At 40.1% G+C, this 27,939-nt stretch overlaps 2 non-coding genes and 1 pseudogene across 2 annotated transcripts; 1 reads left to right on the forward strand and 2 right to left on the reverse strand.

Moving 5' to 3' along the window:
• Positions 1-5,720: 5,720 nt before the first annotated feature.
• LOC126077489 (etoposide-induced protein 2.4-like) lies at positions 5,721-6,738 on the reverse strand (annotated as a pseudogene).
• Positions 6,739-16,409: 9,671 nt separating this feature from the next.
• Positions 16,410-16,482, reverse strand: TRNAF-GAA (transfer RNA phenylalanine (anticodon GAA)). Its single transcript has one exon. It is a non-coding gene; the product is annotated as a tRNA-Phe (tRNA).
• Positions 16,483-24,453: 7,971 nt separating this feature from the next.
• On the forward strand, positions 24,454-24,536 carry TRNAL-UAG (transfer RNA leucine (anticodon UAG)). The gene has a single exon. It is a non-coding gene; the product is annotated as a tRNA-Leu (tRNA).
• Positions 24,537-27,939: the final 3,403 nt, after the last annotated feature.

A 27,939-nucleotide genomic window follows, 5' to 3' on the forward strand; every position in this document is an offset into this window, starting at 1 on the left:
AGAACAAGACATAGTGTGTAGTAGGTTTCACTTATGGAGAAAACGAGACTGTCACACACAAAACTGTTGAGGATGTGTATATGTTTGTCTGTGTGTCTGTGTATGTATGCGGAAATGCTAGATAGTACCTTGGCTGTTTAATGCTGTAAAAGCAACATGTGTAATGTCAAGCATCCACCATTATGTACTTGAAAAAGACATTTGCAATGAAAAAGTCGTTGGTCTTGCAGAATTTTATCACGAAATCTCCGGCATCATTTCCATCACCAAGGCCATTTTTTTCCAAAAACCAATCCTTCTTTGTTTCCAACTTTTGCATTCCAATCCCCAGTAATCATCAAGGCACCTTGACTGCATGTTTGACCAATTTCAGACTGCAAAAGTTGGTAAAAATCCTCAATTACTTCATCTTTGGCATTAGTATTTTGTGCATGTATTTGAATAATACTCCTATTAACTGGCCTTCCTTGTAGACATATTGATATTATCCTAACACTGACAGTACAGTATTTCAGGATAGATCTTGAAATATTCTTTTTGACAATGAATGAAATATCATTCTTCTTCAGTTTGCATAGTAGACCATATGATTGTCCAAATAAAAATGGCTAATACAAGTCCATTTCAGGTCACTAATGCCTAGGATATTTTGAGTGCCTTCTAATCTGAGGAGCTCATCTTTTGGCATTATATCAGACAGTGTTCTGCTGCTATTCACAAGCTTTTCACTGGCCAATTTTTTCAGAAGTAGACTGCCAGTTCCTTCTTCCTACCCAGTTTTAGTCTGGAAGAGATACTGAAACCTGTCCACCTGAGATGAATCTACTGGTATTTGAAATACCTGTGGCAAAGCTTCCAGCATCACAGCAACACAGAAGCCAGCGCAGTACGACAAACTGACAGATAACTGACCATCTCAGGAATAGACTTGACAAATTGTGGGATGACATCAAGGACATCATACCTGAAAAAAAGCAAGAGGTCATTAGAAAGACAGGAAAGAAAGAAAAGAGCAAAACACATGTCAGAAGAGACTCTGAAACATGTTCTTAAACATAGAGTAGCTAAAGCAAAAGGAAGAAATAATGAAGTAAAAGAGCTGAATAGAATATTTCAAACGATGGTTGGAGAAGACAAAGTAAAGTATTATAATGAAATGTGCAGTGACCTGCAGTTAAAAAAAACAAAAGGGTAAAACATGCTTGGCATTTCTCAAGCTGAAAGAACTAAAGAAAAAACTCAAGGCTCGAGTTGCAATATTGGAGGATTCTATGGGGAAAATATTAAATGGTGCGGGAAGCATCAAAAGAAGATGGAAAGAATACACAATCACTGCATCCAAAAAATTGGTCAACATTCAACTATTTCAGGAGGCAACATAAGATCTGGAATTGATGGTAGTGAAGGAAGAGATCCAAGTTGCACTGAAGGGGATGGCAAAAATCTAGGCTCCTGGAATTGACGCAGCACCTATTGATATGTTTCAACAAATGGATGCAGCACTTGACATGCTCACTTGTAAGGAAATTTGTAACACAGCTACCTGGCCAACTGACTGGAAGATATTCGAATTTGTACTCTTCCCAAAGAAAGATGATCGAACACAATACAGAAATTTTTGAACTATGTCATTGCTATAACATACAAGTAAAATTTCGCTGAAGATCATTCAAAACCTGTTGCAGCTGTACATCAACAGGGAATTGCCAGAAGCTCAAAACAGATCATTGCTGATGTCAGATGCATCTTGGCTGAAAGTAGAGAAGACCAGAAAGATGTTTAGCTGTGTTTCATGGACTATGGAAAAGCATTTGACTGTGTGGATCATAACAAATTAATGATAACATTCTGAGGAATGGGCATTCCAGAATACTTAATTGTGCTCATGAGAACTCTGTACATAGAAAGACAGTCATTTGATCAGAACAGGGGGATACTGCATGGCTTAAAGTCAAGAACAACATGTGAAAGGCTATGTCCATTCACCATACTTATTCAATCTATATGCCGAGAAAATAATACAAAAAGCTGGAACATATGAAGAAGAAAGCAGCATCCGGATGGGAGGTAGACTCATTAACAACTTAGAATAAGCAGATGACACAACCTTGCTTGCTGAAAGTGAAGAGGAATTGAAGCAATTACTGATGAAGATCAAAGACCACAGCCTTCAGTATGGACTGCACCTCAGTATAAATCCAGAAACCAAACCCAGTGCCATCGAGTCAATTCCGACTCATAGCGACCCTATAGGACAGAGTAGAACTACCCAACACAGTTTCCAAGGAGAGTCTGGCAGATTCGAACTGCCGACCCTTTGGTTAGCAGCTGTAGCACTTAATCACTACACCACCAGCGTTTCCCACCTCAATATAAAGAAAGCAAAAATCCTCACAATTGGAACAAAAGCAACATCATGATCAATGGGGAAAAGTTTGAAGTTGTCAAAGATTTCATTTTATTTGGATCCACGATCAACACCCATGGAAGCAGAAGTCAAGAAATCAAATAATGCATTGCATTGGGCAAATCTGCTGCAAAAGACCTCTTTAAATTGTGAAAAAGCAACGATGTCACCTTGAGGACTAAGGTCCACCTGACCCATGTCATGGTGTTTTCAATCTTCTCATATGCATGTGAAAGCTGCACAATGAATAAGGAACACCAAGAAGAATTGATGCCTTTTTTTTCTTTTCTTACAAAGTTTTTCAAGTCTGGGGTGGGGGCTTCTCCTTAAGAAAGAGCCCTGGTGATGCAGTGGTTAAGAGCACCAGTGCTAACCAAAAGGTCTGTAGTTCAAATCCAAATCCACCAGCAGCTTCCTGAAATTCTATGGGGCAGTTATACTCTGTTCTATAGGGTCGCTATGAGTTGGAATTGACACACAACAGCAATGGGCTTGGTTTGTTTGTTTTCCTTTAAGAAGATGGGTTTTTCACAGTCAGTTGTCATTTTTGTTATTTGCCTTCAAGTCGATTCTGACTCATAATGACCCTATGTACAACAAAACGAAACCCTGCCCAGATCTGTGCCATCCTGACAATCATTGTTGCGTTTGAGTGCATTGTTGCAGCCACTGTGTCAATCAATCTCATTGACAGTCTTCCTCTTTTTTGCTGGCTCTCCACTTTACCAAGCATGATGTCCTTCTCCAGGGACTAATCCATCCTGTTAAGAGGTCCTAAGTATGTGAGGCGAAGTCTCACAATCCTTCTTCTAAGGAGCATTCTGGCTGTACTTCTTCAAAGACAAATTATTTTTGTTCTTCTAGCAGTCCGTGATATATTCAGTATTCTTCCCCAACTCCATAATTCAAAGGTATCAATTCTTATTTGATCTTCCTTATTCACTGTCCACCTTTCACATGCATATGAGGTAAATGAAAACACCATGGCTTGGGTCAGGTGCACCTTAATCCTCAAGGTGACATCTGTGCTTTTAAACACTTTAAGGGGTCTTTTGCAGCAGATTTCCCCAATGCAATGCATCTTTGGATTTCTTGTCTTCTGTTTCCATGGGCTTTGATTGTGGATCAAAGCAAAATGAAATCCTTGACAACTTCAATATGTTCTCCATTTTCATGATGTTGCTTATTGTTCCAGTTGTGAGGATTTTTGTTTTCTTTATGTTGAGGTGTAATCCATACTGAAGGCTGTGGTATTTGATCTTCATCAGTAACTGCTTCAACTCCTCTTCATTTTCAGCAAGGAAGGTTGTATCATCTGTATATTGCAGATTGTTAATTAGTCTTCTTCTAATCGCAATGCTGCATTTTTCACATATTCCAGCTTCTTCTTCTTCTTGACTTTAAACCATGCAGTATCTCCCCGTTCTCTTCAAATGACTGCCTCTTGTTCTATGTACAGGTTCCTCACGAGCACGATTAAGTATTCTGGAATTCCCATTCCTCACAATGTTATCCATAATTTGTTATGATGCACACAGTCAAATGCCTTTCTGTAGTCAATGAAACACAGGTAAACATCTTTCCGGTATTCTCTGCTTTCAGTCATGATCCATCTGACATCAGCAATGATATCCCTCATTCCATATCTTCTTCTGAATCTGCATGAATTTTTGGCAGTTCCCTATCTATGTACAGCTGCAACATTTCTGAAGGTTCTTCAGCAAAATTCTTCTTGCATAGGAGAAGATATTTCAATACTTCTATTTGACAGAAGATCCTTATATGGAATATTTGGAGGTATTCTACAAAACAATAAGAAAGAGGCTGAAAAATTGATGAGAAAAAGCAAAGATTAAACATGTGCTTCACAAAAGAGTATACTCAACTGCCCAATAAGCAATTTTAGAAGTTACTGGTGTGAGGGGCAGGAATAATACAAGATAGGTCTGTCTGCAAAGAACTCTGATGAAAAACCAGAGGCCTTGACTGAACAGTGACCTGGGCCAGGAAAAAACACAATTAACACCCAACTTTATGGTAACTGCCAAGGGGATCCCATTAACTAGTACAAAACCAACCCCATCCATCAAAGATAGTATGTTTTCCCTGGTCTCCCTGCACACATCCTTTCACATAAAGACCAGGTATATAAGCCCACAACTCACACTGCCTCGGCTGGACCTCTACCTGGGTGACATTCAATGCTTCTCTGTCCTTTGTGAGAATCTTACTGTCAACCTCTGTATGGAAGTTCCCTAATAATGCTTTGTCTCATCAACATGGCTTTTATTGCTTTTTGCCCCCCACAAGTTGAATGGGTTTAATAAATATACCCCTTCAGTTCCTATTAGCAGCACCCAATATTCCTTTGGAAACCCTGGTCGCATGGTGGTTAAGTGCTATGGCTGCTAACCAAAGGGTCGGCAGTTCGAATCTGCCAGGTGCTCCTTGGGAACTCTGTGGGGCAGGTCTACTCTGTCCTATAGGCTCGCTATGAGTCAGAATTGACTCGACTGCATGGGGTTAATATTCCTTTGAAATACCAAACAGACCCAACGATGGCCAACAGTAAACCTCAGACCTCCAGAGTTAAAAAGTTCAGGTTCTCTGATCATTCTGTGTTGCAGTGGCACTTTTCCAGAGTTGATAATTCCCTATCGCTGGGATACTTTATGTCCCAGTGAAGAAACCTTCTCTCTTTAAGGGGAAGAAAGAAAAACACTCCTCAAAACCCAACAGTTTTGGCTGCCAGGTCTTTCCTCCTGTCGCAATTCTTCAGACTCATTTGTTGCAGTGGAACAAGAGAGACCAAAACCTAACCCAAGTTATGAAAAACACGACAGTGACAGCTGTAAAAGGAGTGATCAGGAGCAACTGAGATGCCCCTTTACCCACCACATCCAATGTATGTGCTTCACAGAAAAACAACAGAAATAACAAATCCACAAATTGCAAGCTTTACAAAATCCATTCATCCAAGGGTGGAAGGCAGGGAAGGGAGGTGGGAGGGTAAATAGCACAGGCAGGAAAAAAAAAAAAAAAATGGCACAAGGTCTGGCAAATGCTAGAAAATAGCTACAGGAAAACCTGTGGTCTTTTCAGACTCATGGCCTTAAAACCCACTTACTAGTGTCAGGAAGATTCTGCTTAAGTGCACCAGAGACAAAATTCCAGTTCCTCGGAGAGAACAGAATATGTAAAGCGCCCTTGGCAGAAAGAGTCCTATCTTCCCTGGGCAGGGGAGGTGAACAGGGAAAAGAGCTGCCACATCCTCCTTCCAATCCTACCCGTTCCCTGTGGGTGGCAGGTGAAGTCAGTGGCCTGCAGCAGCATTAAGTTTGGCAGGAGATGGATGTGGTGAAGGGAACATCTCTGCAGAGTTTGAGCAGACTGCATGTAGACCATCTTATGGAAGGGTCTGTTAATAAGACCACCAGAGAGAAGAGGCTTAACTTAAAAACGATACACTTTGCCAGGGTCCTTTGCTTCACTGATGCTGATAATGAATAAAGGAAAGAGGATGGAGAAGAGGCAACCACTGGTAATGTATGAGAACTGCGTTGCTGTGAGCAAAGCCAAGGGCAAACCAAATCCAAAGTAGGAGGGCCAGTTCCTTTGTATGTTTGACAACAGCTAGTGCATTTCAATTCCTTTATTGAATCAGTAGTATTCAAAGCAGTGTAGTGAATATAGAAGGGACATATGCAGGAGACAAACCAGCTGACCAACAGGATGGATGAAGAGACTCCCAAACTTCCCTTGGAGAAGGAAAAGAGCCTGCGGCAGAGGTTGAAGAGCATATCAGCAATTGCTTTCCTGAAACTAGGGAATGGGTGAGGCTTCCTCCCTGATACCTCAAATGCCTGGTCAGCTATATTTTGGAACCAAATGACATTGACAACTTTGCTAAGCAAGAACAGGGGAGCACCCAAAGAGCACTGAAAATTGACGTGAGGAAGAATTCCAGCCACGATCAAATGTTTCGATAGTGATAGATCACCAATAATTTGTGCTGTTACTGACTGAATCACAGGAATAAACACTTGATGAAACAAGAGGAGACTGAAGCAGAATATTCCTCCATTCCAAGCGCAGCACTGGAAAATTCTACCAGCAATACGTGGCTCACTTGTCTTGTTTAGGCTCTGTACTCTGGGGTCCTTTCTGCCTCAGGTCGCTACTAGCCTTCTTCTATGCTTTTCCTCCCTCTTTTACAGTATTGGAGCGCCCAGCTTCGAAATGGTATAGATACCCCAGATGGAGTCCTTGATTCCCCTGGCATGGCCCTGGAGAAATGTTTGGACACTGCCAGCCATCTCTTCACCGCCCAAACCATCAACTACACGGGGAGAGAGAAGTGCCTCGAAATCTCTTATGAAGGCAGCTCTGTCAAGGGCCGGCCGGTTCGGCACCTTCAAGGGTGAGGGCCGCATGAGACCTAAAAAGCAAAACTAAAATAAACTAAAAACCGTCGCTGTGAAGCCAACTAGGACTCCTAGTGATCAGGGATCCATGCGCTTTCCAAGGAGCCACTCTTTACCCACACAACGCCAGGGCCCCAAACAGTCCGTAGTTGGCAGGGAGAAACCCCAATGGACTTCTAGTCCATCGCCTTAACCACTCGGCAACGACTACAGCTACCTTCCTAAGGACTTTTTTTCCCACATGGAATTGGACCTATGCCCCTTGCAGCCAGTCCTGTAGCTGATCTGGTGGGGTGCTGAATATCATTAATTATAAGGAAAATGCAGATTAAAACACAGTGAAATCATACTCCCCTCCACCAAAATTGCTTAAGATAAAAGAATTGAAAATATCAAGTGTTGCTGATGATATGGAACAACTGAAACTTTCCTACATTGCAGATGAGACTGTCAACTGACACATTCACACTTGTAGACTATTTAGAAATATTGCCTGAAACAAAATATACATAAGACATTCACAGTAGCCCCCAAGAAGATAAAATACTTAGGAATAAATCTTACCAAGGATGTAAAAGACCTATACAAAGAAAACTATAAAACTCTGCTACAAGAAATTCAAAAGGACACACTTAAATGGAAAAACATACCCTGCTCATGGATAGGAAGACTTAACATAGTAAAAATGTCTATTCTACCAAAAGCCATTTATACATACAACGCACTTCCAATCCAAATACCAATGTCATACTTTAAGGGACTAGAGAAACAAATCACTAATTTCATATGGAAAGGAAAGAACCCCCGGATAAGCAAAACATTACTGAAAAAGAAGAAGAAAGTGGGAGGCCTCACCCTACCTGATTTCAGAACCTATTATATAGCTACAGTAGTCAAAACAGCCTGGTACTGGTACAACAACAGGCACATAGACCAATGGAACAGAATTGAGAATCCAGATATAAATCCATCCGTTTATGAGCAGCTGATATTTGACAAAGGACCAGTGTCAGTCAATTGGGGAAATAATAGTCTTTTTAACAAATGGTGCTGGCATACCTGGATATCCATTTGCAAAAGAATGAAACAGGACCCATACCTCACACCATGCACAAAAACTAACTCCAAGTGGATCAAAGACCTAAACATAAAGACTAAAACGATAAAAATCATGGAAGAAAAAATAGGATCTACCCTAGGAGCCCTAATACAGGGCATAGACAGAATACAAAACATTACCAAAAATGATGAAGAGAAACCACATAACTGGGAGCTCCTAAAAATCAAACACCTATGCTCATCTAAAGACTTCACCAAAAGAGTAAAAAGACCACCTACAGACTGGGAAAGAATATTCAGCTATGACATCTCAGACCAGCGCCTGATCTCTAAAATCTACATGACTCTGTCAAAACTCAACCACAAAAAGACAAACAACCCAATCAAGAAGTGGGCAAAGGATATGAACACACATTTCACTAAGGAAGATATTCAGGCAGCCAACAGATACATGAGAAAATGCTCTCGATCATTAGCCATTAGAGAAATGCAAATTAAAACTACGATGAGATTCCATCTGACACCAACTAGACTGGCATTAATTCAAAAAACACAAAATAATAAATGTTGGAGAGGCTGCGGAGAGACTGGAACTCTCATACACTGCTGGTGGGATTGTAAAATGGTACAACCACTTTGGAAATCCATCTGGCGTTATCTTAAACAGTTAGAAATAGAACTACCATACAACCCAGAAATCCCACTCCTCGGAATATACCCTAAAGATACAAGACCCTTCACACAAACAGATATATGCACACCCATGTTTATTGCAGCTCTGTTTACAATAGCAAAAAGCTGGAAGCAACCAAGATGTCCATCAACGGATGAATGGGTAAATAAATTGTGGTATATTCACACAATGGAATACTACGCATCGATAAAGAACAGTGACGAATCTCTGAAACATTTCATAACATAGAGGAATCTGGAAGGCATTATGCTGAGCGAAATGAGTCAGTTGCAAAAGGACAAATATTGTATAAGACCACTATTATAAGATCTTGAGAAATAGAAAAAACGGAAAAGAACACATACTTTTGTGGTTACAAAGGGGGGAGGGAGGGAGGGAGGGAGGGAGAGGGCTTTTTATTGATCAATCTGTAGATGGGAACTGCTTTGGGTGAAGGGAAAGACAACACTCAAAACAAGGAAGGTCAGCCTAATTGGACTGGATTAAAAGTAAAGAGGTTTCCGAGATAAAATGAAAGCTTCAAAGGTTAGCGAAGCAGGGGCTGGCGTCTGGGGAACTTGGTTTGAGGGGACTTCTAAGTCAATGGGCAAAACAATTCTATTATGAAAACACTCTGCATCCCACTTTGAATTGTGGCGCCTGGCGTCCTAAATGCCAACAAGCAGCCATCTAAAATACATTAATTGGTCTCAACCCACCGGGAGCAAAGGCAAAGGAAGAACACCAAGGTCACACGACAACTAAGAACCCAAGAGACAGAAAGGGCCACTTGAACCAGAGACCTACATTATCCTGAGACCAGAAGAACTAGTTGGTGCCCGGCCACAGTCGATGTCTGCCCTGTCAGGGAACACAACAGACAACTCCTGAGGGAGCAGGAGACCAATGGGATGCAGACCCCAAATTCTCATTAAAAGACCACACCTAATGGTATGATTGCGACTAGAGGAATCCCAGAGACAATGCTCCCCAGAACTTCTGATGGCACAGGACAGGAACCATCCCCGAAGACAAATCATCAGGCATGAAAAGGACTGGTCAGTAGGGGGGAGAGAGATACTGATGAAGAGTGAGCTAATTAAATCAGGTGGACACGGGAGAGTGTGTTGGCAACTCTTGACTGGAGGGGGGATGGGAAGATAGAGAGAGAGGGAAGATGGTAAAATTGGCACGAAACGAGAGACTGTAAGGGCTGACTCAATAGGGGGAGAGCAAGTGGGAGAAGGGAGTAAGATGTATGTAAACCTACATGTGACAGACTGATTGGAATGGTAAATGTTCACTTGAAGCTTAATAAAAATTAAAAAAAAAAAAAATATATATATATATATAAGACCTATAACCCTAAAACTCCACAGCTGCATTTAGACCCAAGAAAAATGAAGGCTTATTTCCCTTGAACCCTATGTACAAAAATGTTCACAGCAGCATTAGTTGTTTTATATGTACATCAACAGCAAAAGAAACAAAAAATTGTGATGTACAGTAGTAATACAATGGGATATGACAGCAAGAAAAAAGAACCACTGCTACTAGACACAATATGGATATATCTAATAAAAATTATGTTGAGTGAAAGAGTCTATACTGAAATGAACACATATTGTATGATTCCACCTATAGTATTTCAAAACACAGGAAAACAGTGGTAGAGGTCAGAAGATTGGAATTAATTGGGATAGATACAAATACAATTTCAGCTTCTGAGAGCTGAAAAATTTCTTATCTTGGTCTGAATGTTGGCTATATGAGATATATACATATGTAATAAGTCATTAAGCTGAATAATTAAGTTGTACGCATTTTCCTCTTCATGAACCAAGCCTCAACTTAAAAAGAAGAAAGGATTTCTTTGGATATCGTCTCACCCCCAGTAGATCCTATCTCTTCTTTAGTGCTGTTCAAATTTTGGTCTGCAGATTGATGCCTTCTAAGAGCTGTGTTTTACCTGTCTGTGGGCATTAGAAACTTTTGTATCAATTTGACTGTGCCAGAATATTGGACTCTTCCACTTAAATAAAGTAGAAACAATTTCAGGAATTGGGTGAGTGGAATGTGGAGCTGGCCACTTAATGATCAAGCAGTAGAACTCTGTTGCTGCTTTTGATATTGTGAGATTGGTTGGACACCTAGAACCCAAGAGAATATAAAAATCTGAGGAAGTATTATTATTTACTTTTATAATTTATTGTTTCAAAATGACCATGATCTTAATCACGTCTGCTTTCCATATTTATAATTTGCCATTATTGGCTAAAATAAAACAAATACACACACACAAAAAACAGTCTGTTAGAGGTGATTCTGATGAATGGCGACCCCTTGTGTGGCAGAGTAAAATTGTGCTCCATAGGGTTTGTAATGGCTCCTTTTTTTCTTCCCAGTGCTTCCGGGTGGATTTCAACATCCAGCTCTTGGGTTATCAGCCCAGTGAGTTAACCATTTACACCACCCAAGGACTCCTTTAGCTAAACACGAAGTAAAATTCATATTATTTATTTGTAACTCTAACTTCCATATGTGAATCAAGGTTAAGAAGGCTAGAGAAGTCAGAAGACAAGTAGTGTATGTGCCAGAGAGCTGTGGTCTAAAAACGGGCCTCAGGTGTGACTGAAAACAAAGAAGAGTGTGCAAAATAAAGAAGAAACTCTCCGTTTGGTGACAGCTCATCTTTCAGAATCAGCCTCTCAGGAATGAATGAGGAAGTCGCAGCAGCTGAAGACCATTTACAAAGTGAATTTTAATAAAAGTCCTCCATGTGCCTGGACAGGTTCTCAAACCTCAGTCTCGGATGAGCGGAGTCAAGGCTTTCTGCCTTAAGCACATTTTGGTTGTGACTGTCATTTCAGATACAAGTTTTTAGAATATTTTCTCCAAAAAATATTTTAGATTCTTTTACAGCTGCTTTCTCCCCGGCGTGAGGTCCAAGACTTCTCAGTTCTAGTGTTACCAGGTGGAAACCCCGGGTTCTTATTTGCATGACTTTATTGGCCAGTAAATGAGAGACCCAGATGGGTGAACAAAAGGCACCTTTATTTCTTTGTACAAGGAAATGGAGTCGGTCCGTGGTTACTGCTCCTAAGACTGCTCACCAAGTTTCATAAAAACTCAAGTGTTTGTGAAAATACTCTAAAATTAAATACGAATAGGAACAAATGAATCCACCAAGGGTTTACAAGTAGGGAGTTCACACAAGTTTTGTCTGCAACATTCTTAATCATACTATGTAGGTGCAATGGGGTTTATATATAACCTCCAAGCAAAAGCAGGGTTCAAATTCAAAGCTGAGGGGGATGGGGTGAAGCGCAGCAAAGGAAACAATTTTCCAATACAACACTGTAGGGGGGGACTCCAGGTAAAGAATACAGCACTGTGGGGGTTCTGCCTCACAAGCCAAACATTCATTTGCCTTCCCTTTGTCCCAGCTCTGCAGTTGGCCTCAGCCTATGCTGTGGAGAAGTTACACTGGGCATATAGGGGAAAAAATTATCAAGTGATTTTTTTGGGATGGGGTTAGGATAAAGAAGGGTATCAACTACACGTGAATCTCAATAAAAAAAAAAATTTAAATGGTCATGCACGGCACTAGGAAGTGTGCTGAACTACTGTGAAAACATTCTGGAGTGCACATGAAGAAAGAGAGAGGAGCATCAGCTAATGCAGAGTAAAGAGTGGGAGTGGGGTGAAATAAAAGAAAAGAAGGAGAAAAAGGGGAGAGAGGAAGAGGACAAGGAAAAGAGAAACAGGGTTTTCCCAGAAAAGGAGTCGGTTCGTTTTGCTCAAGACTACCTGGCCTTTGAGAGTGACTCTCCGCTCTTTCCTTCTCGGGGTAGACAGGCTGAGCACTGTGGAGGGCTCACGTGAGTTTGAATTTTGTGTGTGTGTGTGTGATTTAGACTTGTTCAGCATTGGTTTTGCCCTGGCAGCTGCAAGAATTTACCATTTCCATGCATGGATGTGGTGAGAGCAGTGTTGAGAGCAGAAGCAGGATGGGCCGGCAGCTTTGATATTAAGCACCGCTGAGACTGGGGAAGGTTACTAGGTCTTGCTTGAAGTGTAAATAATAATAATAAGGAAAGTTCCCATTTGTTTGCTCCTTGTATTCCTAACTCTTAATGAAGCCTTTTGAAACTCAACTTTTTTCTAAAGAAATTCTCTGTGGCCCCTTTACTTTTCACATCCTGCTCTTAGCTCAAAGGAAGTTTAAAGAGGGAAACTGTGGCCACAGAAAGCCAGAGGCTCTGTACAACTGCTCATGATTACATACTCAGCCACCTTTTCCTCAGTCCTGAGGCAATGAAGGTTACCAAATCAAAATCAAAGCCCGTGCCATGGAGTCAATTCCAACTCAGAAACCCTGGTGGCTGGTGGTTAAGTGCTATGGCTGCTAACCAAAGGATCAGCAGTTTGAATCCGCCAGGCATTCCTTGGAAACCCGTGGGGCAGTTCTACTCTGTCCTATACGGCCACTATAAGTCTGAGTCAGTGAAGGTTAGTCCCTGGCAAAATCAAGTAGGTGACCTCAAAATTGCCTTAGGGATTACCTGTGACAGACTGGTAAAAGCAGATAGTCACAGCTTTTGGAAAGAAGAGTAAAGGGGATAACGCATAATAAAAGAACTTCAGGACTCTTGGCTTCTCATCTCCCCTACCATAACTGATCCCCCCTTCCTATGGAGAAACTAGCCCTTTCCTTGCTTCAAGAGGGTCCCCTAAAAGATTTTCCCCTAGTTTAGTTCAAAACACAAAAAGCCTTTTAGTTCATATTGTATAGATTGCATGATTGAATCCACATTGATTCATCAAGATTGTTATTTTTATTCTCAGAATCAATACTTGAAAATATTTATAGGGAAATGTAGAATCATTCCACAAGGATTTGGCAACTGCCCTGAAACAATATAGACCTTACCCGAGGTCTCTGGGTTAATGTGTCTGTGTTCTCCTCTTTTGACTCATGAGTGTTTAGGATTTGCGCTCTGTTTCTTCTTTGGCAGCCTCTTCAAGAGTTCATAACAGATGGACAAAGACTTTGCCATGATCTTTGATGGCTTCTGCCTGCTCAATCTCCATGTCTCAATATCCATGTCTGTGAATGAGAGGTTGACAAGACTTGGCAGTGAGTCTTTGCCTCCTCAGCCCAAACCTGGGTTAAACATCTACTTCTCAGTGTTTAGAACATGCCAGAGAAGGACATGAGACAAAGAAATGGCTCTCTTCTTCTGCAGGAATTAATTCTCCTTTCCCTGACATTCTATGAGAATCCTGTGTTCTCCATCCCAGAGAAGGAACATTGATTTTTCCCAAGCACAGAGCAGGTTTTTCTTCTTTCAGATTCTCCAGGCTCTTTGCATTCAGCTTTCCCGCAAACCCTTTCAAGGGACCACTAAGTCTTTGAGTGGTGCAGACAGTGGCCCATATATCAGTGATTGCTGAGAGTGCTTGAAGAGAATGTATGGATAGTAGAAATGACAACAAATAAATTTAAGTGAGCGTCATTGTCTCAACTAGTTAGTTAATAAAGAAACACCAAGGCCAAAACAAGTGAACTTAAGAAAGAATTAAGTTTCTGAGAGAAAGATTTTTGGCCTGTATTGTGAGAAAAAAAAAGTGGAGATACTGGGGTTTGAACCCAGGGCTTGTTGCATGTTAAGCACACATTCTACCACAGAACTGTAACTCCAGCAAGGCCCTGCTGCAGAGGAGTCTTCAGGACTATTTTCAGAGTCTTTTAGGACTAAGTCAAGATAAATTCACTTTATGTTCAATTCAACTGTTTCCAAACTCCCGACACTGTGCTCTCTCGGACACGAACAAACCTAGAGAAGGATACCTTAGTGCTAAGAAGAAAGATATTGCTCCTGGTTGATGGTCTTCCACCAGATTGCCCGGAGCCTGCTTCCATTCCATCACCTGGGTGAATTACAGGATAAACATTCTCTTGGACTTGTCTGAATATAACTTTCTGTATTCTTTTGACTCTTGGAAACATACTAATGTTTTAGGGAGGCAAATAAGTACATGAAACTAACTCGCGTGTTTGTGAAAATACTCTAAAATTAAATACAAATAGGAACAAATAAATCTAACGTATTTCAAAAGCATAACATATCCACATAGGAGAAAAAAGAGAGAACAGATTCAAGTAAAAGTTTTCCTTAGTGCTTTGTCCTCATTGTAAACAAGAATGGCAAGTAAATGTTAAACTCTATGCAATAGTTTTTTTAATTTAAATAATGCTATAGGTGTATTCTGATATTATTTCGTGTAAATTTTAGGATTGAGGAAATGAGTACACATATTGAGGTTGTTGGAAACCAGGGCTCTCACTGTGGGAGACATAAGGAAAACACGAAATTGGAATGGGGGAAGGTAAAATATTCCCTGTTGATGCTGGATGGGTATTCCTCCATTGCCATCAAATAGATCCAACTCATGGATGGAGACCCCATGTGTTGCAGAGTTGAACTGCTCCATAAGTTTTCTTTGGCTGTAATATGTAAGGTGTGCCCTGTGATTAGGGGCTGGACTGCTAACCAAAAGGTTGGCTGTTGAACTCACCAGCGCCTATGCGGGAGAAAGAAGGCGGTCGGTCAGCTCCGGAAAAGATTACAGTTGTGAGTCGTAATCTACTCCACCACAGTGGTTTTGGGGTTTTGGTTTAATCTTTGCGGATGACCAGGGGCACAATTGCACTTGAATGCTAACCCTGGGGGCTTAGTGGTTAAGATTAGTAGTTCGAATCCACCAGGCTCTATTGGAAACTCGATGGGTCAATTCTACTCTCCTATGGGCTCGCTGGTGGCGTAGTGGTTAAGTGCTAACCAAAGGATCCGCAGTTCGAACCCGCCAGAAAGGATCCGCAGTTCGAACCCACCAGAAAGGATCCGCAGTTCAAACCCGCCAGGCGCTCCTTGGAAACTCTATGGGGCAGTTCTACTCTGCCCTATAGGGTCCCTGTGAGTCGGAATCGACTCGACGGTAACCGGCTTGAGTCTGGGCTAACCTCAAGACTGGTGGTTTTACCGGAAGAAAAATCACGGCCTTCTGCTTCATTTAAGATTACGTGGAGTCAACATGAGTCAGAATCGCCTGGATAGCAACCAACAACAATTTTTAAGGAAGCAGATTTCCAGACCTTTCCGTCCACGGTGCCACTGGGTAAGTTCCAATCGCCAGCCTCTCGGTTACCGTTAGACTACCCGGCGCAGAGTGCGCCACCCGGGGACCTTCCTCATATAGTGTAGTGGTTCTTTTTCTACAGGATTTTTAACATTTCTTGTGATTAAAAACATTCCTTTCCCCTCAGCATCCTCATATCATACACATAATACGTAATATCAGGACAGAAATGAAAATCTTAAGCGTAACAGCATGTAGTATATTGCATTCCTTGCTGCATCAGTTCCTAGCTTTCTTCATTGAATTTTAGTTCCTTATTTTTGAAATTTTAAATAAAACATGCAAAATGTCGGTTAGCGCTTTATGGAAGACCTCAAAACCAAACCCAATCAAACCCATTGCGGTCCAGTAGATTCTGACTCATAGCGATCCTGTAGGACAGGGTAGAAACGCCCTGTGAGTTTCCAAGGGCTGTAAATCTTTACCGAAGCTGAACGCCATGTCTTCCTCTTCCTGAGCGACCACCTACGTTTTGTTAGTAGCCCAGCGTTAACGACTGCACCAGGAATGCTTGTAGACTGATATAGTTTCCTTTTTTTCTACAGTTCTGTGTCGGATACTTGTGCTGTACAGTTCTATTCGACTCCAAAACCTTGGAATGCAATGTTTTTTAAGAATGCAGTTATGCAACACCGAAGTAAGTTGCTGCAAACCGGAGTCGAACCAGGGACCTTTAGATCTTCAGTCTAACGCTCTCCCAACTGAGCCATTTCGGCCACTACGAAAGTTCTCTTTTAATCTTTGGTATAAAACATGATCATGGCTACTGTGTTTTCAAACATTTACTCTTAATTTGTTCTACATTATGCACTCACGCTGACTCAATTATAAGTATGAAAATGGGATTCAATTTTCGGAGACCGTAGATAGGTTGGTAACAAGATGACAAAGGGGAGGAATACGTAAAACGGGGCGATGCTTTCTGCTTGTTAACCTCTGGCTCTTTCACGCTCCAACCACTGCTCGGAAAACTAAGGGAATTTCAAACGAAATGATCGAGCCTGTTCTTCTTCTCTTTTTTCAGTCCTTTTTCTGTATTAGTCTTTCATGACACTGGGAAAGGGAACAGAGGATTAGTGAGCCAGTTAATGGCGTGGCGGGCTTCTGGCTTCGAAATGAGAAAAACGTGAGCAAGCCAACTCTGAGTCTCTATTTCCCTCCTTTTGTCTTCCTTGTGCTGGCACGGGCGCCCTGGGTGGTAAGGAGAAACAGGGAGTAGAAACGGGGAAACATCTCAAGGCAATCCATCGGGTAATGTGTTTAATAAGTATGAGTACGCAAAACATACTTGAAAAAGGAGAAAAGTGCAGCGCTGTTGGGAATTGTAAAAAGCAGATGAGTGTGCACGGTTTCAAGCCGTCTCAAGGAAAGGATACTCTCCTCTTAAGCCACAACTCTCTCACGACAGAAACTTCATGAAAATCCTCCTTGAAATATTAGCCATATTTCTAAGGGGTTTTGGTAAATTCAATAGATGATCAGAGAGAAAATCCAATGTTTCAAATTTCACTATTTTTAAACCTCTAAACTACACCAGGAAATAAGTAAAGAAATTGCAGACCCAAAACACCTTCTCTTCCTAGGGCATTCCACCCCATTATCCCACTCCAAGGTTCCTGCCCTAGTAAATTGCCCTGCCCATTTTTTCCTGCAACCACCAGGAAAGATGTAATGGAACTTTCTCTTGTTTTTTCCACTTCTCTCCCTATCCATTTTTTCTTTTTTTTTTCTCATCTTACAAAGTTTTTCAAGCCACCTTCTCCTTAAGAATAGGGAATTAACCACAGTCTAGAAGATTTTAATACTTATATTTGACAAAGGACCCTTATCTAGACTATTTGAAGAACTCCTATGAAACACTAAGAAAAAAAGACCAAAAATAAATGAGAAATAGCAAAGACTAAACATATACTTCACTAAAAAAATGCATAAACACAATTATTAAACACAATGAAATAATACTACGTTTCACCACGTGTCTCTGACAATACTGAACCAAAACTTTAATAGATTGCTGATGAGACTGTCAACTGGTACATCCACTTTGGTACACTATTTGCAAATGTTGCCTCAAAGAAAATATACATACAACCTACAACCCAGCAAGTCCACAGCTGCAGTTAGACCCTAGGAAAATGCATGCTATTGCCCTTGAAAAACATGTACAAGAATGTTCATAGCAGCATTATCCATTTGAAATGGATAGCAACAGGAAAATGAATGAAAAAGGTCTGATTCCAGTATTCATATAATGGAATATGACAGAGCAATAAGAAAGAAATACTGCTACTAGAAACAGTATGGGTGCATCTAATAAAAACATATTAAGTGAAAGAACCCATACTAAAATGAACATGTGCTATATGAATTTCTTATTTTTCAAAGCACAGGAAAAGCTAATTTATGCTAGTAGAGGTCAGAAAATTAGAATTGATTGGGATGAGGTACAAGGGAGCTCCTGGGAGGTGAAAATTTGTTTATCTTTGTCTGGATGTTGGTTCCATGGTGTGTATATATATATATTATTCATTGAACTGTATTGCGCTCTATATGATTCTAGCCTCGGTTTAAATTAAGAGATGACACATGGGACATTCACACTTCAGATATAAAATTACAAACCTAGAGTATCTTCCACTCATCAAATTGTTTTTCAGTAGTACATGATCTTAGTACTCCTACCAACTTCTTTAATTTTCCCACTTTCTTTTTATAGCCATTGCACCCAACCCCGCAATGGTTTATCCCTATGACCTTCTCCAGTGAATTGCCTTGGTTTGGAGATTATGTCACCATTCCATTCCCAGCAACACTCAGTGACTGACTGGAGGGGATGGAAGGTGCAAAAGTCCAAACCCCTTGACTCAAGGACAATTCTGTCATGGGATTTATACGCCAGTTCCCCTGTCACATAAAAACAAACAAACCCATTGCCCTACAGTTGATTCCGACTCATAGCTACATGGGTCAGGCCAAATCTAGACTTCACCCAAGGACATATTAATGCTTGGCTACTTTCCCTTTCCCATCCTAAAGACAACCCCCTCAGTAAATCACATACCCCTCAATAACTATCTCACACTCCTAATATTTCTCAGGCATGAAAGGGTCTCATGAAACTGCTCAGCTGCAAACACATGCTTTCTATTTCATAAAAATGGAAAGACAACTCCGATGGCAGAGCCATGAAAACACAGAGCATTCATTCCAGGCCTTGAAAGCTAATGTTTGCCTGGCTAGATTTAGACATTACTTGGGACCAGTGACTGTTTTTTTTTCTTTCAATTTCATCCCTTTTTTTTAATTGGAATATCTGTAACTATTACCTTATACCTGTTCTGCCATTGTATTTTGGGGAGCAGATAAATTCCTTCTTGAATTTTCCAGATTCACAGATACAGGGGAATTTTATCTCAGGATGGATTATACCCAGAGCTTCATCCAGACCTAATTTAGACAATGTAAATGAAAAGATTGGGGACTATTCAGCTGAAGAGATTTTGATGACATTTTGGACTTTGAGTTGATGCTGTAATGGGATTGAGATTTGGGGAGGTATTGGGATGAAATGAATGTTTTTGCATGTGGGTCAGATGTGAATATTTGGAGATCAGAGGGCAGCCTCTGGTAGGTGTAATAATACGCCAGCAAAGACATCCATGTAGTAATATCCAAAAGCTGTGTGTATGTTACCTTACGTGGCAAAAGGGACTTTGCAGATTTGATTAAGTTAAGGATGTTGCCATGGAAAAATGAATCTGGATTTTCTGGGCGGACACGATATAATCATGAGGTCCTTTTAAGAGGAAGACAGGAGGGCCAGAGTCAGAAAAGGAAATGAGACAACTGAAGCAGAGGTCAGAATGATGCAGCCATGAGCCAAGAATGTGGGTGGCCTCCGGAAGCCAGAAAAGTCAAGGAATGAATTCTCCACCAGTGTCTCCAGAAAGAAAGCAACTCTGCCAACTTCTTCAGTTTAGACCTATAGGACCGGGGACAGATTACCCAATAAGCATGGTAAACATGTGCTTAGGGCATCAGCAAAACAAAACAGGGACCCATAGATGCCAAGCAGACAAGACACAAGGAAAAGCAAGCAGCATGCTGGAAGGGAACTGACAGGGTGTTAAATGATACTGATTTTATTTTATAAATTTTACATACAATAACAATTATATTTTCCTTTTCATTTCAGACAGATCAGGTATAGCGTCACATTTAGTTCTCTCTTGTAGATCATGTGAGAACATGCCAGCAGCACTATAGTCATGTGACTCATGATATATCTGATCCTGCACAAAGCGAGCCAAAATGCATCTTCAGATTGAGCGTACCCTTGTATTTGTATCATCCTCTTTGCCATCATTCTTATCCCTGTTCAGGTATCAACAGTAGTACAATGAACTGTGAAGATGCAACATCAAAGTACAAAAAGTCAGTGGGCAAGTTTTTAGGTATTATTTCAAGACAAAAACACTTGTGGAGATACGCAAAGAGCCCACCAACAAACATTGTACACAAATGAATGAAATTATTTTTGACTGCCTTGGAAGTACTATTTCTTTTGACTATCTCAGACCTGAAGAACAAAATTACACATTGTAAATTAAATTTTTATTGATTTTCAAATATTAATTTTAGTGCGAACATTCAAATTTTAATGTAAATTTTATTTTATAAATTTTACTTCTTTTATCAATTTTATTTATTTTAAATTATTCAAATTTATTTGCTATGGTACAAGCAAGTTAAAAAATTAAATTCAAAGTAAATGGAGTGCAAAAATGAAAGCTCACAGAAGATAAAAAGAAAAAGATTTGTGAATTCCTAAAGACAATTCCAAAATCAACTTCCTTTTTAAAACATAATGAATCAGAAGAGACTTTGTCCTTTGAACATTAGGTTTTAATGGGTGCAAATCATTCTACTGGTACCTCCAGTGCTGAAATTACTAATAGCATTATGAATATAATAGAATTTGTTCTAAATTCTGCATCCATTCCTTGCTGTAGTTAAAAGAAAAAATTAATAGTGGTGTAGAAAGTGGAACTATTTTAGAATCTAAAATTGTCATATCTGCAGATCCCATAAATAAGAGAAATACAGATCGTGCTTTGCAAAATAATTTTTCTTCTAATGATGTAATTACTGGATCAAAAGAGGGCCAAGTGATTGTCAACATCACAGTGGGCCATTTGAAAATTCATTGTCAAAATGATCTGGATGGTAAACAAACAAGGTTCTGTAGCCAGAATATACTTCTAGGGTGCAAAGCTAATGGTGACAATTGTAAGAAGGAATCTCTCTCAGTTGTTTGCAAACTATTCTGTCCTAAATCATTTAATTCTCAATTTGCTACGGATAGATTTAGCAACTTGAACATGTTTGATAAATGTGAAAACAGGGATTCTATGGTGTCATATTTAAACTGAAGACACTGTTTTCACTGAACTCATAAACTGGTAACACAAATTAATGAAGAACGTCAGTACTGGAAAGCCGTTTTGCAATGCGTTGGTGCTTTCATTAAAACCATCACTGAAGGTGGACTGTCTATTTGAGAAAGAAATAAAGTGTTTGGGGGCCCACAAAGCAGAAATTTTTAAGGTCTACTTGAGCTTGTTTGTCAGTTTGATCCATTTTTAGCAGGTCACATCTCAAAATATGAGAACACTAGAGAGGGCAAGCCATCATATATGTCTAAAACAACATGTGATAATTAATAAACTTAATAAATGATAAAGTTTGATCAATTATTTTCAGTGATGTAAGTATAGCTCGATATTTGAGTTTGTCTGTAGATTCCACTCCTGATCTTGCTCATACAGATCAGCTAAGTATTATTTTAAGATACTTATCTCCATAGATGGAAAACCCGTTAAGCAATTTACCACATTTACTAGCTTAAAAAGTCATATGGGTGAAGAAATTACAAATCAAGTACTTTACTATTTATGTGAAGTGTGCAAAACTGATGTTTCTAAGTGCAGAGGCCAGTCCTATGACAATGCTGCCAATGATAAAGGCATACAACAGAAAATATTAGAAGGTAATGAATATACCATTTTCATACCATGTATTGCATATTCACTTCATCTTGAAGAATGCAGCTGCAACAGATTGTTGTCTGGAAGCAGTTGGGTTTTTTGTACTGTTCAGTTACTCTCCACATTTTTTGCTACCTCTGCTAACCAACGGGCATTTCTTAAAACATATTTAGTCAGTGACTGAGTGTTAAATTGTCTTTCTAAAACATGTTGGGAAGTGCACGCTGTAGCAACGAATGCAATCCCGGAATAGTACAGTGAGATTCTAGATGCCTTAGAAGTATTGCTGAAGACCAGACACAAAAAAGGAGATGCCAAAAGAGAAACTGAAGACACCGCCAACAAAATGCAAACACTAGAGTATGCACCTGTGTTGGTTATGTGGGATAACATATTGCGGCATTTTCATCAGAAGAGTCAAGGTCTCCAAGATTCAGAAGTAAATTTAAAGGCATGCACAGATCTCTACCAGTTATTAATAGGGTATTTACATAATTTAAGAGAAAGTTTTGAAAACACAACAATATAAATATTGCCAAATACTGATCATCAAGCAGTTCTCCATCACAGATGCATTAGAAAGAAACAAAATCATAGAAGCACCTCAGAAGTATCATTGAGAGCCAGAAGTCAATTTCTCCTAACCACAAAATATACCATCATTGACACACTTGAATCTTGCATGAAAAGAGGAAGAATGTATTTGAAGTTCTTTCAAATAGATTTTCCTTCTTAAACAGTGAGGATATATCTGATAAAGATTGCACGAAGGCATCCAAGAAATTAGTGCAGGCTCATCCCCATGGCTTAAATACAAACTTTTATGAAGAAGTGCCACAATTTCATTCTTACATGAGAACTAAGTTTACAGGTTCAGGAAAGACAAATTTTACTCGTGCAAGCATGTAGGATTCCATAATAGAAGATAAAATACAATGCGTATTTCCCAGTGTTGAAATTGCTTTACACGTATTCCTAACTTTAATGGTAACAAACTGCACAACAGACCGCTGATTTTTGAACCTAAAGAAATGAAAAAACCCTGAGTGTACAGCAATGATTCAAGAAAGACTCCATCCATTATCTTTACTATGCACGGAAGTAGGTATTATTCTGCAGCTTAACTGTGATTAAATCATTGAAGAATTTGTAAGAGCAAAAAATAGAAATGTTTTTAATTATAACATGTTAGAGATGAAAGATCTACCTAGAAATAAAAGTAATTTGTCTTAATATTTGTTTTTTCTGATCGTTCAATTTTCTTTTAAGACATCTTTTCATTGGTTCATTTATAATTATAGCATTTTCTATGAAACAAGCATCAAAATCGATGAGCCGTTTAAAGCAAAAATGGTAAAAGTCAATACTTCGTTGTAGAAGATCAATAGAATTTTACACTGAGTGTTGAAACAACTAAGCTCGCTGACTCATTTTCTTTGTTGTAGTATACAGAGTATATTCTTTTTGTAGAAGATTAGTTATATAGTAAAAATTTTATTACCCCACATCCACTAAAATTTTCATAATGCTGTTCATCTCATTCTGCTAAAACGGCATAGGCCACTTTTGTGTTCCTTTATGTTATAGTCGTATTTAAAAATACATGGGTAGCTAAGACACACACACACGTGTATACAGGTATACAGATAACTCACATGCCCCGTGGGAATGCCTGAGTAAGTAGAAGGAAGGGACACCAGGGATTATCAATGTTTAATTACCTCACATGCCTTAATCCGACCTGAAGAGAGCCCATTTCACACTTCTGACCTCCAGAACTGTAAGATAATAAATTTGTGTGTGTGTTTTAAGCCATTAAATCTGTGGTAATTTGGTACAGTAGTAATAGGTAACTAATCCAGAGTTTGGTATTAGGTTGTGCTATAGTTAGCCTACTGAAAAGCTGTCTTGTTACCAAAGGAGACAGGTAAAGCTCTTGAAGGACTCCTTGGCAGAGGGTTAAAAAAGAAAAAAATTGCAGTTTGTCCAGGTCCGTTTATAACCATATCCCACGAAGTAGAAGAGATGGAAAACCCAGGTGCTCTTCCTAAGGCTCGAACATCAGGACCTTCAGATTATGAGACTGACGCTTTGCCTACATCACCACGAAGGAACTTAGGTGAACAACCTCAGCAAGGCTCTTGGTTCGAAGGCTCTCAGCGAAATTTCTGAAGCATTAGGTCTTTACATCTTATACACCTCCATGCCCCCAAAAGAATTAATGCTATGTCATATATAAGTTTGCTGTTGCTCTGAGTTTGTCACAATAACCTTGATCAAAGATATTTCAGGACTTTACCCCGGAATAAATAAATTATACAACACAGTGAAGTTTTCCGCTCCGCTTTAAGCATCACTTTCTGCTGAGTGACGTCCAGCAAGTTACTTACCGCTGTGCCTCATATTCTCCATCAGGCAAATGGAGATCATAGTAGAAGTACCTATCTCCTGAGGCAATTAGGAGGATTGAATGACAGTAAATGTAAGGAAAGTGCATGGCGCATAATAAATTCCTAATAAATTTTAGTTGTTATTTATCAGTGTCTTGGACAACTAGCATGGAGATCTGCTTTAGGAATAGTGTGGGAAAACATTCTTGTTTCTTTACAAATAATAGTTCCAAAGATTATCAACATGCTTGGTAGCGTGGCCGAGCGGTCTAAGGCGCTGGATTTAGGATCCAGTCTCTGCGGGGACGTGGGTTTCGAATCCCAGCGCTGCCAATTCTATTTCAAATTGAATCTAAGATTTCGCGAGTTTGACTTGGGACAACTGCTTCGGGGCTGCTTACTTAAGAGGTCAGAGCGCTGATGGCGCAGTGGTTAAAGCAGTCGGCTATTAACCGAGAGCTTAGCAGTTCCGCAATACCAGCAGCCAGGTAGTGTTTATGGAGTGATAAAGAAAGTCAGACTATTGTCATTCTTGTCTATTCTTTATATCTAAGAACACCATTTGTGCCCAAGGGGCAATTTTTTATGGTTTTAAAACTTTTATACTGAAATAAACATGACTTTGACATCTTTTTGTTTTTGACATTTTTAGTGAGTAGTGGTTGAGTGCTCCAGCTGCTAACCAAAATGTCAGCAGTTCGAATCCACCAGGCACTCCTTGGAAACTATGGGGCAGTTCTACTCTGTCCTATAGGGTCTCTGTGAGTCGGAATCAACTCCACAGCAAAGGGTTTTGTTTTTGTTTTAATTGCACAGTGGTTAAACTGATCGATTGCTCACGCAAAGGGTGGTGGTTTGAAACCAGCAATTACTCTGGTGCAGAACGATGTGGCAGTCGGCTTCTGTAGATTTACAGCCTTGGAAACCCTATGGGGTCGCTGTGAGTTGGAATGGACTCCACGGCACTGGGTTTTTTGGTTTTTATGCATGCCTCTGGCTGTCCTAGGTTTTAACTGCTCCCTATTCCTTGAAGGAAACCCTGGTGGTGTGGTGGTCAAGTGCTACGCTTGCTAACCAAAGGACTGGTAGTTCAAATCCACCCGGTGCCCCTTGGAAACTCTATGGAACACTTCTAGGGCCGCTATGAGACGGAATCAACTCCATGCCAGTGGGCTTGGGGTTTTGTTTAGTTTTCTTTTGTTTTGGTTTTGGTTATCCCTGGAAGGAGTCCCGGTGGCGAGGTGATTAAAAGATAAGTAAAACCTCTGCAGCTTGAATCCATCAGCCGCTCTCTAGAAACCCTACCGGACAGTTGGATTTTGGTTTTTCCCTGGGAAGGAGACACTAGGTAGACTTAAATAGTTAACACTTGCTTGCTGCTAACTGAAAGATTGGAGGTTCCAGTCACCCGGAGGCGCCTGGTGATCTACATCCAAAAAACTGATTTGAGGATAACTGGTTTTCCCTGAGAAAGCATGTCCAAATATGGATTCCCATTGCTTTATGGAGACTTCTTATCTCTTATGGTTTTTGCCTGCCGCCTGTAAGTTTCCTTGAGGCAATATCTGGGCTCATACCAAATACAGCGAAGTTGTGAAGAGCAAGAGGAAAACGATGTCTGTAGGGAGAATCCGTGCTTGGCCCAATGGAAGATGATTGTCCAAAGCTGTGTTTCACTGCTTGGGCGACGCTGCGCACCTGTAAGGAGTCAAGGTAATGAGAATCAAAGAGAAGGAAAGCTTATGCACTCAGTTTTGCCCTGAAATAATTTAGACATCAGCACATCCCGAGGTAGCCCAGCGGGGAGCCTCACTAGGAATTGTGGTTTAGTTGGTCAAAAACAAAAACAAAAAACTGTCCGCTGGGCCCTTTCAAACTCCCCCCCCCCCCCCCGCATCCTTCTTTGCCTGTCTTTAATTATAGTACAAAAAGGGAGCTTAAGGTGCAGGCTTTTGTTTTAGGCGATTGAAGAGATTCTGTTAGCACCTGGTTCTTTATTGTCTTCCTTCTGCTGTTGCAGTCACCTTAAGGGATATAGAAGCTCATAGCATAGAAATGGAAGAGCATTCAAAGAAGTTCGTTCGGTTATGTTTTTGCTGTGGATGTGTGCAGGAATTGAATGCAAAATATTAGAAATGAATTTGTGTTCCTTCAAGATGGGGTTTAAATAGTGTTGGAGCAGAGAAAAAGTGTGGAGAATTGAAGCCAGGGCCTCATGCATGCAAAGCATGTTCTCTACCACTGAACTGTGTAAGCCCCACTCCTGAAGTGCTGCTGGCTAAATTTTTTCTGGACCTAAGTGTTATTTCCTGAGATTCACACTCCATGAGCTTTGCAGTAGTGTTGCTTGGTGTTAAGAGGCATCAGCAGCTGCTTTAGGCAAGAGGCGCACAGGAACTAGTGGAGGATGCTAATTTTTATAGGGCTTGAAAGTGAAGGCAGAAGATTGGAAACATGTGTCAGAGAAATATCCACAAGAGGTTTCCATGGTGGCTTCTTCACAACCTTGTGTTGTTAAAAGTCTCTGACTTCAAGACTGGAAAAACCCTGAGAGTATGGCTCCCGGACACCATTTCAGCTCAGTAATGAAGTCAATCCTGAAGTTCAGCCAAAGATTGGACAGGCGTGTAAAACAAGAGGAGACAAAAGGGCACACCAGCTCTGGGGCAAGGACTAGAAGGCAGGAGGGAACAGGAAAGCTGGTAATAGGGAGCCCAAGGTTGAGAAGGGAGAGCGTTAACATGTCGTGGGGATGTTAACTAATGTCATAAAACAATATGTGTTCTAATTGTTTAATGAGAAACTACTTTGTTCTATGAATCTTCATCTAAAGTACAATTTAAAAAAAGAAAGAGAAAGAATAAATAAAAAGACCAAAAAAGTCTCTGTCTTCTATTACAGGTGACAAAGAATCAAGTCCCCATTTCCAGCTCTTCTGATTTCCTCTACAGTTGTCTTAATGTGAGGCACAAAGCTCAAGAAATTCATCTTTTGGCTGCCTAAAAGTCTTCATTATGTTTGCTTTTTGCTCAATCAGAATGTACGTGCCAGATTTGATGGAGGAAAGCAATGACAGAAGAAAACCCGATAGTGATGCATTCTGCATTTCATTATAAGGGCCTTTTCTTTTCGACTCAACATGTCAGGTAACTCATGGGCCCTACAAACAGTCCAGAAGAGGAATTCATAAGGCATGAATGAAAGTGTAGCTTCAGGATTTAGAGAAAGATGAATTATAAGAGTAAGATAGAAGAAAAATAGACAGGATTCAAAAGGTAAAAACAAAAGTGAGTGAAGCCATTTATTCATTAAAAAAAAAAAAATTAAATCATTTCCAAACAGAAGGAGGTACATGTCTTACGCTGGGTTCTCTAGAGAAGCAAAACCAGTGAAGCATCTAAATATATATAGAGAGAGAGAGTCAACCTTAATGACGTGGATGGAGTCAAACTTTCAGGACCTTCATTTGCTGATGTGGCACTACTCAAAATGGGAAGAAACAGCTACAAACATCCATTAATAATCGGAAAGTGGAGTGTACAAAATGTTTATCTAGGAAAATTGCAAATCATCAAAGATGAAATGGAACACATAAAGATTGATAACCTAGGCATTAGTGAGCTGAAATGGACTGGTACTGGTCATTTTGAATTGGACAATCATGCTCTACTATGCCAGGAATGACAACTTGAAGAGGAATGGCATTGCATTCATTGTCAAAAAGAATATTTCAAGA

Source organism: Elephas maximus, chromosome 1 (assembly GCF_024166365.1).
Source record: "Elephas maximus indicus isolate mEleMax1 chromosome 1, mEleMax1 primary haplotype, whole genome shotgun sequence".
NCBI classification, from domain to species: domain Eukaryota; kingdom Metazoa; phylum Chordata; class Mammalia; order Proboscidea; family Elephantidae; genus Elephas; species Elephas maximus.